The sequence below is a fragment of the Danio rerio genome, chromosome 17 (genome assembly GCF_052040795.2).
Source record: "Danio rerio strain M-AB ecotype USA chromosome 17, GRCz13ab, whole genome shotgun sequence".
Classification (NCBI taxonomy): domain Eukaryota; kingdom Metazoa; phylum Chordata; class Actinopteri; order Cypriniformes; family Danionidae; genus Danio; species Danio rerio.
The window spans coordinates 29,395,327-29,409,760 of record NC_141037.1 but is presented as its reverse complement, the minus strand read 5'-3'; the positions used below and the strand labels follow the sequence as shown (position 1 = coordinate 29,409,760).

General features: G+C 35.7%; 1 protein-coding gene across 1 annotated transcript in view; it reads right to left on the bottom strand.

Annotated features, from left to right (window-relative positions):
- Positions 1 to 2,339: 2,339 nt before the first annotated feature.
- The window catches only part of LOC141378579 (uncharacterized), a 171,061-nt gene continuing 158,966 nt past the window's right edge, over positions 2,340 to 14,434 (bottom strand). Inside the window, exon 4 of the transcript XR_015513441.1 lies at positions 2,340 to 4,585. The gene's annotated coding sequence lies outside the window, so the exon portion shown is untranslated. The remainder of the gene's footprint in view (positions 4,586 to 14,434) is intronic.

Genomic DNA, 14,434 nt, shown 5'->3' with positions numbered 1-14,434 from the left:
TAATCACGTGTCAATGCTGAACATCAGTTTCAGTGGTGACAGCAGCTAAAATCTTGGTCTGTGACCATAACATGTATTGTGTTCTGATGAGTCCACCTTCACTGTCTTTCCCACATCTGGGAGAGTTACGGTGTGGATAAGCCCAACAGAAGTGTACCACCCAAACTGTTGCATACACAGTAAAGCATAGGGGTGGATCAGTGATGGTTCAAACATTGTATCCTAAAGGTGGTGCCATGTATTAGGATGCTATTGCACCAATACATACAGCAAGACTGGTGACAGAGTGGTTTGATGAACATGAAAGTGAAGTTGAACATCTCCTATGGCCTGCACAGTCACCAGACCTAAATATTATTGAGCCACTTTTGGTCGTTTTGGTGAAACAAATCAGAAAATGTTTTTCTCCACCAGCATTACATAGTAACCTAGCCATTCTGAAAGACGAATGACTCAAAATCCCTCTGGCTGCTGTGCAGGAGACCCAACACCATCCTAATAATTACTGTGGTCAAAAAACAGGCGTTTAAGTTTCATTGTCTATCCCCAGTATATGACAGGCAGCTATATTGGGAAGTCTAAAATGTATTTTACCATAACATCTTCAAGGGTTTTGAATTAAAATCTAAATATCATCAAGAAAAATAACTATACCAAATGCTAGGCATCAGTTTGCTTTCGAAAAAACATGCAAGATGATCTAATGAATGGAGGAATGCTGTTTCAATAGTAAACCCACACCCTGACTTGATGTGGCAGAGAAGATATAGGCAAACAAAGTTGTATTTACAGTTTTTGTGCTGCATAAATTTGTTCTCGCCTGATTACATCATAACAGTTGAACCACTGAAGAAGTCACACAGAATGTTTTTGGTTCCTTTTCTTGACTTTGAACATCTCGGGAGCTCTCTTAATCTGTGTTCCGAAGATAAACAACGGTCTTAGGATTGTAACAACATAACCTTTTTTTTTTTTTTTTTGCTGAACTAACCCTTTAAATGCATGCTTAAATATGGTAAATTTTTTTGAAAAAAGTCCTTTAAGAATGTTTTATGGATTGATACGACTGAAGTGGAACTTTTTGAACCTGTGAATTTTGCGGTAAAAAGGCAAGGCTGATGATCAGAAAACACCCATCTAGGGCCAGCCTTATTAAAGTAATGCTTTGCTGTAGCAGGAAGTGGAAGTTTTAACTGTATGAAGGACATTGTGGATTACATTTTATTTATCAGGCCATATTGGGAAAGACTATGCCTGCATTGATAGAAGTTTGTTGATCATTGGACTTTCATGCAAAATAATCACCCCAAAGAAACTTAGTTTGGTCATTCTAGACTATTTTAGGTGTTGTTATGCATATTTAAAGCTCATTAAAACAAATAATATTATGACATTTGTAACAGCAGTGTGAAAACTAAAGATTATCAGGGTTGGGACAAAATTGCTATAAGATGTAACATTTATTGGAGGTTATAAATAAATTATTATCTACAAAATGTCTTTTGGGGGGTTAAAGAGACGCTTAACTTTTAAAAAAGGCTCATTTTACAACTCCCCTACAGTTAATCAGATTAGTTTTAGCATTTTTAAAACCCATTCAGCCGATCTCCAAGTCTGAGGGAGCACATTTAGCTTAGCTTATAGCATAAATCATTGAATTTGATTAGTCTATTGGCTTGTTGTTCTAAATCGACCAAAGAGTTTGGACTATTTTCAGGTTAAAACTTGACTCTTCAGTAGTCTTAAGACTAACAGAAAACAAAATGTTGCTATTATCTAGACTGATTTGTCTAGGAACTATAATCATTCCAGTGCAAGTATCATGGAATTTTGCTGCCATAATGACGCAGGTTTAATGTGATTACGAATGCAGGGCCTGAAAATGGGCTAACTGAAAGTATTTTGCACATTAAAATTTAGAGAAGATCTGATGGTTGCTTCTTTTAATCAATATTATGTCCACGGAATCACACAAGTTTCCCACATAGAAAAATTTATCTGGCCCACACGATCAGGTTTTGCTTGGCCCACATGCTGCAGTGAATTACAAAACATAACTGGACCAAGTCTGGCTTCCATACAAGAGCCAAACATGGACTATATCTGGGCCAAGTCTCAGCCAAGGTAATAACTCATAAATGGGCCTGAACTGGGCCATTGGTTGGTGTGTCACGATTGCAATGAAATTGATAAACCCATGAAGCAGTGTGCTTTAAGCACACTATGGGCGTGCTTTTTCACAAATCAACCAGATTGGTAGAATTTTTCTTTACTCAAAAATTAATGTAATGTATTTTTATTTTTATTTTTTTTTATTTATTATTTATTTATTTTTATTTAAAGATTTACAATGACAGAACAGTGGTATAGGTGTCTCATGTCATCATATACAATAATATAGCAATCTATTATACAATTGTCCATCTGCTAATAATTTAAGTCTTTTGTGAAGGGTAAAATTAACAAAAAATTTATAAATTAAAAATAAAAATTAAATAAAAATCAAGATACATTCTCCTAAAACTCCCATAGAGGATTACAGATATGCCAGAAATCATCAGATTTCTGACGCAAGTCATAAGTCAGTTTTTCAAAGGGTAAGAAAATGGCAACCTGATTTATCCACATATTGACAGAAGGAATGTTAGGAGAGGACCACAGCAAAAGAATACATTTTCTTGCAAGATATACATAAGTGTAACACAGATTTTAGTACATGACTAAGTTGTAGAGCAGTTTTACAATTCAGAAGATAAACAGCTGGAGAAAGAGCAAAAGATTTACCTATAATCTTCTGAACTAATTTGTGAATTTCTTTCCAGTATGTCTTAATCATGTCACAGTCCCAGAATGCATGCATCACAGTACCAACATTGGATTTGCACTTAAAACAACACTGAGAAACATTAGGGAATATCTTATTTAAACAAACTGGTGTTAAATAAGTTCTGTTTAAAATTAAAAAAATTTGCTCATGGTTTGATATTGTGGCCCCTTTGAAAAATATGCCAGAACAGATAGAAAGCCATTCTTCTTCACTGAAATTTGTTCCACAGTCTTTCTCCCATATAACTTTCAAGGAGGTAAAGGAAGAACACCCTTCATTGGATAACATTGAGTAAAAATAAGATATCTTCCCTTTGAGGGAGAATGAAGAATACAATTGTTTTTCCATGTCAGAAAGATCAAGACGTATCCTGCCATCCTTAAAGGACGATTCTAGAAAATGTCGTAGTTGCAAAAATTTATAAAAGTCATTATTTGGTAAATGAAATTCCTGTCTTAATAACTGAAATGATTTCAGATTCCTGTTATCAAATATCTGATCTAATTCCAAAATGCCCTTTAGTCTCCATGATCGAAAACCAATGTTTTGAATAGCAGGGGGTAGATCAGGGTTACACGAAATAGGAGATTTTAAAGAAAGAGTACAAGGAATATTCAAATAGTTTACCACATCTTTCCATGCCAAGAGAGTGTTTGATACTGTAAAGCTGCTGAATACAGAGTCAAGTTTATGTACAGTATTAATAAACGGTAAAGTACATAACAAATTTGGGGAGCTTTTCATAGATTCTATACTCAGCCACTGAGAATCCATTCTATTAAGAAACCAGTTTATTGTAATGTATTTTAAATGTGGGTCAAGACAGGCCAAACTTACGTGGCCCACATATTAATTTTGAACATGTGGGCCAAATATTACATTTTGCATCTGGCCCAAATCTTGTGTGCTGTCTTAAAGACGGTGCCACCTCTGGCAAACCCAGGTCATATTTGGCCCACATGCTGTGTGCCAGTGCTGAATGAATGCCTGATGTGCCAGCTTTATGCCAAGTAGTTTTGTCCAGAATTCTTTGCTACCTGAGTTATATTTTAAAAATGTTTTATAATAGTTGGCCACTACTTTCATTGAAACGTTTCAATAAAATATGCAAAATGTCTTGCAGATTAATGGGGTTTAATAACACTGATTGCAATTTGCAACTGAATCTAATCTTTCGAATCCTAGAAAAAAATTCAATGCTTATGCCCTTAAACCCACAGTCTCAGCCATGTGAAATGCACCGTTCAAAAGCATGGCATGATGGGACATGCCCAGCTATCAAAACACTGAGATCTGGAGATCTCTTTCGTATGCTGATATATTTTTCACTCCGTCCTACATTCAAATGTGGGCTTACAGATGTCAGGAGAAGAGATTTACATAGAGTGCAATGTAATCATGTTTTATCTCATGATTTACACTCTTATACAAGATGTTTTATCGTACGTGCAAAGCTGTGAATTATCTTTAATACCTGGACACTTACAGTATAGAAGCCTCTTGATATCAGAACAGACATAACTTCACTTAGTCACATTTCTCTCATTAGAGTATATGCAAACCTTGTGCTCTTCTGCCATCTCACCTCGAAGGGGGTTTGTGTACAGTGGAAGGTGCTTCAGCTTCTTTTGGAATGTAGCTCCATCTATCTCCACAATATCGCATGAAGCCTTTGGGCTGCAGGCCAACATTCCCCGATGAGCACCTGGGTGAGTTTGCCCCATCACTTTCCCAGATTCCATCTGCAGGACCAGCCCTCTGTAAGGAATGATTGAAGTTTGAAGAATTGTAATGAAAATCAGGGTGCGCTGCCCAGGCAGAGTGCATTTCAAAAGTATTCATGCTGTAAAAGTGATACAGTTACTTATGTGGAATTTCGGTTTTTTTTATCAACAACATGACTGCAGGTGTGATACTGTTACACTATGAGCTTGAAAACAACATTTTTAAAATGTGTTTGAAAGACAGCTCACCAAGGGTGCATTTATTTGATTACAGTAAATAAATATAATGGTAAAATGTAGTGAGTTAAATGTATAAATATATTCTAAATGTAATTTATTCCTCTTATTCAAAGCTGAATTTGTCAGTAGCCATTACTGATCCTTCAGAAATCTTTTAATCTGTGCCTCAACAAACATTTCTATTATGATTATTGAAAAGAGTTGTGTTGCTTCATACTTACTTTAGATGCCATTTAAAATCTCTCGGAAAAAGTTTTTCTTTACAAAACTTTAAATTAGAGGCGGGATAGTGGTGCAGTGGGTAGGGCTGTCGCCTCACAGCAAGAAGGTCACTGGCTTGAGCCTTGGCTGGGTCAGTTGGCATTTCTGTGTGGAGTTTGGATGTTCTCCATGTGTTGGTGTGGGTTTACTCCGGGTGCTCCAGTTTTCCCCCACAAGTTCAAAGACATGTTCTATTGGTGAATTGAGTAACCTAAATTGTCCATAGTGTATGTGTGTGAATGAGAGTGTATGGGTTTTTCCCAGTGATGGGCATCCGCTGCATAAAAAAAACAAATGCTGCATAAGTTGGTGGTTCATTCCATTGTGACGACCCCTGAGGTCGACTAGGCCGAAAGGAAAATAAAATGCTACGAAAAGGTTTATATTTCAAACAGTTGCTGTTAATTTGAAGAGTGCTGAGATGCTGTTAAATTTAAAAAGTACAATAATCATTTTAACAAGATTTTTAAATGATTGAGCACCATTCATATCTGATCATAACACAGCAGTAAGTCAGCATATTAGAATGCTAGAAAGACTGGAGTAATGATGCTGAAAAATAAAAAAAATAAGTTACATTGAAAAGGATTCCCATAAAATTTAAACTGAATAATATTTAATGATAACGATAAAGCAATGGTCTCAAACTTAATTCCTGGAGGGCTGCAGCTCTGCTGTTTTGCTCCAACCACCTCCAATTCATACCTGCTTAATAGTCTCCATAGTAGTCTAGAATCCCTTTATTAGTGTGATCAGCTGTGTATGATTAGGGTTCGAGCAAAACTGTGCAGAGCTGCGGCCCTCCAGGAATCAAGTTTGGGAGCTATGTTTTAAAGAGATAGTTCAACCCCCAACGATCAGAGGAGACTTCTTTTGAAAAATATTAACATTAAATTCTTAAAGTTTTCAAACTTTGACCAGTAGCCTACTGTAAATAATCAGGAATCATACAAAGAAAGTTTAATCACCAAATCAGTGCTAAACTGATTTCAGATGAATAATAAAGAGTGTTGTCTTTGCTTTTACCTGAATTGATCTAGTTTCCCCACTGAACTTTGCAACATTGATACAGTTATTGAACTGAACTCATTTAAACTGATTAACTGAAACTGATTTACAGCTAAAACAAGTCATTTCAGAATCAACGGTTATTTTGTTTTCAACATTGACACTGTATATTCCAGTATATTGCTTTAAAAGAAAAAGTTTTATTGTATGAAGCAAATAAATTAAACAACATTTTAGACACATTTTAGCTGGTTACTAAAAATAGCTGTTAATGAATCCACAGCAGAGAATAATTATACGTATTTGAACAAAACACAGCTGCAGGTTTGTTAAGAAGAAATAAGTATATTTTGAAAAATTTGGTTCATTTATGGATTCAGTGACTCATAAATAAGTGTCATTTCTGCCATGACTCTATGTGTGCGCAGGCTGATAGGAAAATAATCTGCTCCTGCATCACTTCGAGATTGGTTGCTGCCACCTCGGCAGGCAATGAGCCTGCTCCTCATCAGTTAAAATGCTCCATGTTGTTTTACGCTGTTAAGGTACATTGTGTTTTCGGAGACCCACCTCCAAGAATTGGCCATTTTTGCTTTCTGTACACCCAGTTATGTTGGGGTTGTGTCTGCATACTCTGTTAGCGAACGCGCTTCATAGAGGGGGAACTGGAATTCCAGAAGGGAACAGAATCAACTGCTACACCGGCACTGGTGTAATGATGTAATGGTGTTATTCATCAGGAATTTGACTGACAGGTGAACAATTACTCATAATACTGATATTATGTTCTCTCCTTTGTTATCTAACAATTAACCAAAAAACAAACAAACAAACAAAATACTGTGTAGTTAGTATAGGAGACATTTGAAACATAACAAAATACTTTTGTTTAAAAGCAATGGTCTCAAACTCAATTCCAGGAGGGCTTCAGCTTTGCAGCTTAGCTCCAACCAGCTCCAAATCACACCTGCTTAATAGTCTTAATAGCTTAGTAGTCTTGAACACCTTGATCAGTTGGATCAGCTGTGTTTGATTAGGGTTGGAGCAAAACCAGACCCTCCAGGAATCGAGTTTGAGACCTATGCTTTAAAAGATAGTTCATCCGAAACTGATAAAAAAGTTGGAGGCAAATTTACATTTTTGGATGACCCTTCTCATTATAAATAGTCTTAAAGTGTCCTAACACAGAAAACTGCAAAAATAAAAGGGTGCACAATAAATACACAGAAGATACACTATTTTAATACAAAATATTTGAAAAAAGCTATGTTAGACACTTTATACACTCAACTGTCACAGCTTTAATGATGAAGTGGAGGGGGGTTTTTAGGCTACAAATATGAATGACAAAGTAAACTTAAAATTAAGTTCATCAACTAGATGGTTGAGTGAATAATTACAGCGTACAAGTGTATAGAGTATAGTGCATGTTTAGGGAGCCAGCTAAAATTAACGTCTATTTGCATAAATATGCGTCAGAATGTAAAGAACTAGACTGCAGAAAGTGCAATCTGTTTCTTTTGTTTGTGTTTACGAAAGTACATTTTGTTGTTGCTATAGTGATACTAAAATAAAATTAGACTATATAAAGGTTTTGAATACCTTCTTGCTTTAGTGTAACCTTAATTAAATATTTGTTTTGTTTGCTTGTTTTTTGCTTAGTTTAATGGTCCTTCCAATGTGAACCTTCCTGTCACAACATTATTCCTTATTTCCCTGACTTCACAAATTGGCATTGGGAGCAGAATTATGGCAAAAACTTATCAGAGATAGCATAGGGTCAGGTCTTGTAAAAGGCCAACTGGACTGAACAATATAATAGTTTTAGGACTATTTCAACAGTATTCAAAAAGCAACATTCAATAGCATTAAAACAAACTGCCAAATCAACTCAAGACAATACTTGTCATGGGATCATGTTGCTGCTCTCTGGTGATTTTCAAATTGTCATTTATCATCATTTGCAAGTCATTTTTTCTTGTCGGCTTAGTCCCTTTATTAATCTGGGGTTGCCACAGTGGAATGAATCGCCAACTTATCCAGCAAGTTTTTAAGCAGCGGATGCCCTTTCAGCCGCAACCCATCTCTGGGAATCATTAACACACACATTCATACTCTACGGACAATTTCAGCCTACCCAATTCACCTGTACCGCATGTCTTTGGACTGTGGGGGAAACCAGAGCACCCGGAGGAAACCCACGTCGAAGGCAGGGAGAACATGCAAACTCCACACAGAAACGCCAACTGAGACGAGGTTCGAACCAGCGACCCAGCGACCTTATTGCTGTCAGGCGACAGCACTACCTACTGCGCCACTGCCTCGCCCCATTTGCAAGTCGTTTGGAATAAAAGTGTCTGCAAAATGAATAAAATGTACAATGTAAAAAAAATAAAGAAGGAGCAGATGGACAGACAAACAGATAGACAAACACAACAAGCCATAAGAGATAAATGCACCTCCATAGGCCACTTTAGAGTGAAATCATTCTGTGCTGCCATATGGAAGGCTCATTCCAAATAGAAGTGCTCAGAACTGGTGATTTGCAATGGATTGTTGGCATGAAGAATTTCAAAGAGCATAAGTGGAGGATCGCTTCATTTCCATGACTCTTTGGGCTGGTTTAATTTGTGGTGGCCTACATAAAACAAGATGATGCAGAAGTGCATACCAAGGAGCCGTTTTGTTTTTGGTGCCAAACACCATCATTCTTTAGAGAGTCTCTTGGTGGAAAACTCTTTGAAGAGTTTAGGGGAAAAAAGATAAGCCCTTCAGAATGGAACACACTGACTGAACTTTACAGGAAATATTGCCATCTAGAGAATGTTGCATGCAGCATGCACATTCCCAGATGGAAAATTACCTAATCTGAAATACAAATCCTCTACAGGATTCGCATTCAATATTCTGAAAAAAAAAAAAAAATCCACAGTGAAAATAAAATGGCTTGTAGATAAGATGGGAGCAGCTATTTATTTTAGTTTTTTTTTTATTATTGTGCCCTGTGGTTTGTTCGGCTTTATCAGATGTTTCTCATCTCTATTACAGTCCGCACTGTACCCAACATAACAGCAGTTTGGTTAGAGACTATCGTTAACCTTAATCCAGGATTTAGCCTGTGGCTCCGTCAGGACTGGGGCCCTGTGTTTGTTTGTGTGACTGTGTTGAGTTGTGTGCATGTTGTTAAAGTTACTATCTATTAAAACTAAAGTAGCATTGCATGAGGCAACTCACTTTAACCATAAACTCAAGTATTTTCCTTCCCTGTTTTTAGAGTGTAAGAGCTTTTTTATGTATAGAGAAAGTGGTATAATGTTGTAAATATGTGATGATGTTTTATTGATTTTAGTGTCCACCTTCAAGAGAGCGAAATATGTCTTGATCGATGTCTGCCTGTGATTGATGTAAGCAAGCGCCATTAGTTCATCTATAAAATTGACTGTGTCTGTCTGCCTGAAGGGGAAGTATTTCTGTTGCTGCTTTTGTTACTTGTATCGTACATATTGATAAATTAATATTCTTGGAGTTGGTCTGCACCATTACCTTTGTTTAAATATTTTAATAAATAAATGACACCACAGCTGATGGTTAGGGATTACATGTACTTCACCTTGTGGTAAGAAAGTATTTAAAAACTGATGTTGGGCCTCTTATATTATCATATTTGATGTTTACTCGTTATATTTATGATTGTATATCCTAAAACACTAGAGGACAAAGAGAAATTTGAATCGGCACAGGACTAAAGGCATAATTGATGATAGTATGCTGCCCCCACGTGGCCATTATGAAGTCTAGATTGAGGAGAGGCACATTATTGACATTAGTATGACTTTATTAAAGGGTAGTACACCCAAAATTGAAAATTATTCACTAGTTCCAAATATATTGTTGAACACAACTATAACCAACTATTATTTCCTACTATAGATGTCAATGGCTGTTATATTTCAGAATATTTTGTTTTGTGTTTAAGAAATAAATTCCTAAAAGTTTAGAACCACTTTAGTAAATGGTGAGGGACTTTAGGAAACTGTGTTAAAATTGTACTTAACTCAAAGCTTGATTGAGGTGCATGTTGAGCACCAAAATACACTGTAAAACCCAACAGTCAACTTTATCAAATGAAAAGAATGCAGTTAACTCAAAATTTACTGAAAGTTAATTCTACTCCTTTGAAAAGAGTTTTGAACTAAGTGCTGAAGTTAATGAAATACCTAATTACTTCAGCTTAAATGGAGTAAGTTCACAGTATTAATATAGATTATAGTTTTAAACTCAAATGGTTTGTAGAAATCAGTTTCCTCAAATGGTTTGAGATGCCTTAACTTAATGGGTTTTACAGTACTCAGTTGGTTTGAGTTCTGCTCATTTAATGGGTTTTACTGTGCTCAAATTGCTTAATTTACTCAAATTGATTAAGTTCACAGTACTCATTTGGATTAGTTTTTGAACTTAAACAGTTACTTGCAATTGGTTTCATCAAATGGTTTGAGTTACCTTAACTTTTGGGGTTTTACAGTGTAGCATTGTAAATTTTTAATGCAGTAAAGTAAGGCATGATATAGAACAATCTAAAGTTGTATTATTTAAATCCGATTAAATTAAAAATGTTTTGTTTTTATTTTTATTTTTTTGTTGGATGGGGTGTCTCTATGCAATAGTGTAAATCTTATGTAACCTATATATGTATTGTTCTGCATAATTACAATGTAAATTATTGCAGAGTTCCACACAATAGATTTCTGTTGGGGCAACATGAAGGAATTAAGTTAACTTGTTAGTATTTACTACTTTAAGGGGATTGAACATGTATCAATTAAGATGTCCCCCCCAAAAAACTCAAGAATTTAGTTGTTTCAGCTCATTTTAAGTACTTTGAACAGCAAATGTCATTTTTTGAGTGTACATATTTGACAACTCAATGAGTGTAATTCACCTTTATTCATCAAGGCGGCAGTGTCTCATACACAACAATAATGTGACGTTTCACTCATAATTTCACAGTTATAAAACAAAACAGTATGTTCAATTCTTCAAATGGCTTAAATGGCTTTGAATCAAATGACAGCTATAAAACATAAGCTACTGCCACTGGCTGAGTTTAGTGTTTTGTGCGTAAGCTTTTAGAGGCTGAAATATTGATTTTTTTATGCGTTGGAATAATAGTTTAGAGGCAGAAGCTGAATGTACTAGGTAATGTGCTTCTGTGGTGGCAGTGATTACGTAATCATTGCTTAAATTTAACTCTTCCAAGCTCTAAAGACATTTGCATTTGTTATTAATATATCAAAAGGGTGTTCTGTTATAGATGTAACCATGTAAGATAAATAGGTCAGGGATGCTGAAGACCCGATTATGTAATAATTATGTATTTAGGAGTAAGGAGGAGTAATTTCTTGACCAATAAAAATGTTACATAACCCTTTGATTCATTGTCAGATTTAACAATGAAACCACTTGGGAGAGAAATTTTCAGGAGACTTCATTCTTTGCCCTGTCCTAGGAGAGATCCCTGAGCTCAAAAGATCCTTAAGCCCTGGGTGCCCTTTCCATTTGTAGGGCGAGAGGGGAGATTGAGCTCAGATAGAACTCAAGAACACCCCACTTGTTGTGGATAATGAAGAATTGCTTTATGAGGAAAAATAATGTTGGCTAGGAACTTGACTATGGTGCCAATTTGGTTTAGTCACTTATCACGCATGTCTTTGGATGGTGGGAGGAACTCCAAGCGAACACGGGGAGAACATGCAAACTCCACACAGAAACACCAACTGGCCCAGCAAGACCCAGAACCAGTGACGTTCTTGTTGTGAAGTAACAGTGCTAACCACTGGGCCACCGTGCTGCCAAATCTATGCAAAAAGGGGAGGAATAGGGGAGGAAGTAGGGATTCTTCAAGACGAAAATAATTGTAGTATGAGGACTGTGGTTATTTTGGATTGGAGAATCATGTATTTGAGGGTCCATGCCCAGAAGTTGACAATGGTAAAAGAACAGTAACACAGGAATTCTAAAACAATGGACTTACAGCAACAGCCCTGAAATGATCAAAGATATCCTAAATTTAATCTTTCAATTTGTGATGAGTGATTTATTAAAATATTTTTATTTACAGAGAATACAGATAAATATAGAGAATATGCCTCATGTTGGTGAATTCAATGAAGATTGAACTTTTTATCACACAGAAGTGAAATTGGTGGTTGTTCACAGACTCCACAGCGCTGCTACCTAAAGCACAATAAACTCATGCAATTTATAGGCAGGAATGTATTTTGTGAAACCAAGTTAATTATTTGGAATCTGTCAGCGCTGCATGCATGAGAAACAAAATAGCACTGTCTGCTTCCAATAAAGTTCTCAAGTATTGAAGAGTTATATTTTATCAACCTGAAACATAACTTTTCATCATTTTCTGCATTGCTGGACTGTTTTGAGATATTACAATGACTATAATCATTTCCCCAAAGTCAAAAACCTTCAGGGGATTTTTTTTCCCAACTATTCAAAACACTCTTGAGCTCCAGGTGGATGTTCTGCCACTCTCTGTATTACAAATCAGGGCATTCAAGGAGACAGTGATCCAGCAGTTAAACAGAATAGATGTGATAATTTCCCAAGAACTTGCACACTTAAAACTGAGACAGTTCAGGGTACTGCCTAAAGTTGTGAAGAACATTTAAACATTGTTGAATGTAAAGGGCAGCACAGTGGCACAGCAAAAAAGGTTGCTGGTTCGAGCCCCGGTTGGGTCAGTTGGCATTTCTGTGTGGAGTTTGCATGCTCTCCCCGTGTTTGTATGGGTTTCCTTCAGGTGCTCCAGTTTCCCCCACAAGTCCAAAAACATGTGGTATAGGTGAATTGGGTAAGCTAAATTAGTAGTGTAGTGTGTGTGAATTAGTGTGTATGGATGTTTCCCAGGGTTGCAGCTTGAAGGGCATCCGCTGCATAAAACATATGCTGGATAAGTTGATGTTCATTCCACTGTGGGAACCCTTGATAATTAAAGGGACTAAGCTGAAAAGAAAACGAATGAATAAATGTTGTATGTAAAATGTTCTCCTTGTCCAAGTGACATGGGACTTGATTTTGTCTCAATATAAAATAACTGGAGACACCCCCCCTTACTGTAGAATATGGACAACATAAAAAGTACCTTTTGACAAAGACAAATTTGTATTGTTATAATTGAAATTTTATAATGTGCAAATATCAGTCCATCTGGGGGGAAAAAGCTTATCAAAAAAAAAAAAAAAAACTTTCAGTTGATCAAACAGAGCTCTGCAACCATTTTTTGCTGAATGTGCTATTGTTTTTTTCAAAGCTCTTTTTTATGTCAAGGATAAGTTATCCATGTTATACTTATGAAGTAAAAATTGTGAATCTTTTATAGAGTGAGTTTTACTTGATCAAATAGCAAGCAGTTGTGCTCTGCAGCCTTCTATTTGTATTTTTTTTACTTTGCGATAAGATTTTTAAAAGATTTTTAAATAAATATACTTTAAATATACTGTAAAATTATCCATGTTATCCAAATTATGAAGTGAATTTTGCCTATTTCAAAAAATATTTTTTTATTTAAATGTATATAAAATAACATAATTTATCTATATAATTTTAAAATGCATATTATGACGTGAATTTTGTTTATTTCAAACAATATTACTTTTATTTGTATTCATAATAAATTATATCATTTATTTATATAATTTTAAAATCATAAATTTTGCAAATACCCCACTAATGTGAAGTAAAAACATTTGTTGCCTGCCATCTCCAGAGACCCCAAAAAAGACCATAAGTGAACAACACTAAATGAGGACCACGCAAATGAAATGTGTTTTTATTAAAGGATGTAACATAATTATGTGGTATTCAGTTTATGGTTACCAGACTTCTGATCATCTGAAATATACACAATGTCAGGGACAAGACAGCAAAAGACAGGTCTATCTACAGAAACAGGGTCATCTCACCCCAATAAATGCCATATCAGATTTTGTCTCTTAAAAAAATCGTATAAAAACATTCGGGCTTATTTCAAGTAAGTAAATATTTTTTGGTCTTGTGTTTTGTTAACTATAAATCTCGTCCAATCCCTGCACTTTCAACCACTCTGTGCAGGCAAGCTAATAATACATGCATGTACTTTTAATAGGGGTGTGTCCATTAAAGAGTGAAATATTGTATTTCAAATTTAATGTTTTGAACTCTACTAACATCAATGTTACAGGCAAAGAAGAAAAATCGAGCCTTGAAACATGAGTGCAAAAACCACTAATGATGCATTACACAAACAATAATAATTTCTCTGCTCCTTGTGTCAGCCATTAAGGACCCATTAGTTGTCTAATTATCAAACAATATCCGT